Source organism: Penaeus monodon, chromosome 21 (assembly GCF_015228065.2).
Source record: "Penaeus monodon isolate SGIC_2016 chromosome 21, NSTDA_Pmon_1, whole genome shotgun sequence".
NCBI classification, from domain to species: domain Eukaryota; kingdom Metazoa; phylum Arthropoda; class Malacostraca; order Decapoda; family Penaeidae; genus Penaeus; species Penaeus monodon.
In genome coordinates this window covers 27610271-27612012 of record NC_051406.1, presented here as the reverse complement: position 1 = coordinate 27612012, position 1742 = coordinate 27610271, and positions in this window count along the sequence as shown.

Below are 1742 nucleotides of genomic sequence, written 5' to 3'. Positions count from 1 at the left end.
ACAATTCTAATCAAGAATGTGTTTACAAAGGCAGCTTTATATACTTGCTAGAGTTTGTATGCAAAGTGCTGATAAAATCAGTAACTGACAATACAAAGGCAGATGGCGTAAATGCACTATGTTTAGGGTCATGAAATATAATATTTAGCCCGAACCTTATCCCTCCGCGTAGCTCTTTGGTAAACAGACAGAACTCTCTTGAGTAACATGGATGGTTCCTACTGTTCATGGTAACATACACTGAAGCTCCTTGGTGCAGACATTCACTTGCTAAAGGAGGAGGAGAAGCATCGTCTGGGTATTCTGTTTTCAGCACAGGCACAGTGAGTATTCTCATAAGTCGGGTTCTCCCTTTATTATCCTGCCATAGTAAGTAAATTGTAACACCAATGAACATCGTGTAAATGCGAGGGTAGGTCAGCCAAACACTGGGTGCCTTGAATTTGTGGGTCTATAGTGTTTCTCTGATTTCTGCATAGAAATCTTCTTTAAAGCGATTTAGACAAAGAGACTTTGTTCCACCATTCAGAGAAATGTCAGTGGAACTTGCCGATGAATCATTATTACTGTGTCTTATCTGATTTTTTTATACAACTCTGAGTTACTTTCAGGAATTATTTCTGAGTGTCTTTGAATTGTTTTTCCATTGAATTTTGAGTTTAGTTTCTTTGCAACATCTCTAAGGATGTTTTTTACATCTTCAATTACATTTTCAGATTGTGGTTCTATCATCCACATTTAATGAATTTTTTGAAAATATCATTGCCTGAAATACCCAGTTCTTGCTTCCTTTTTCTGAAGAAGCATTTTTTTAATGGTGCATTCCTGTGACTCACTTAGAATTACCATTCCAAATTCTTCAGGGAGAAGCAGGGTCGAAGTCTTTTACTTGAACTTTGCATCTACCAGCCAGTCTATTTGCAATGTCATTGTCCGAGGTTTTATTTGCACTATTCGATTCATGCAATCTGTAAAATTCGAGGTACTCCATGCATTCCCTCTTCCCTTTCATTGCTGTCATAAACCCGTAAAGCCGTAAGCCCGTCCTTTGATTAGCATGCAATATCTGCTCCACTGAAGAAGAGATACTCTACCATGGCCATTGTTCCGTATAATGCTGATATATGTAGCATTGTGAATCAAGCTAAGTCATCAATCACTCTGCTAAAAGAAACGTGTCCTCTAAGTTTCTGTAAAAGAAAGACAAAGCCATATCTGGAGATAATCAGCATCATATGTTTTCGAAATATTTTCTTTTAAAGAACCTTTTAACGCCCTGTCTAATTCTTCTGTTAGAGAGTATGCACTCTTTCCAGCAAATTCTTTCATTTTCTTGCATTTTTTCTTGAAATTCTCAATCTCACGCAAAACTTCGGCAAGAAATCCCCCCGGAAGCTTAGTATCACTCCCAACAGAAAGAGACACGTGCACATCCTGAACAAAATGCACAGCGTCTCTTGCTTGTTGCCGTTCAGTGCGCTGTGCACGGGGTTCGCTTCTCGTGGGAGAGGGTGAAGGTGCACGTCCTCCAGCCTGAACATCTGGCACGTGAGAGGAATCCCAAGCCCGGCACTGCGCACAGTAACTCTCTTTTGTTTCCATAAAACTCTCGTGAACTCCTACGTGGCTTTGGCTCCAACATCTTCTAATTCTGCTGCAAGTTTTTTTTATACATTTTCTTGGAGAGTTTCACTTTCGCCTCCTTTGACAGTACTGGCTTCAGTTTATTCACATATTCTTGT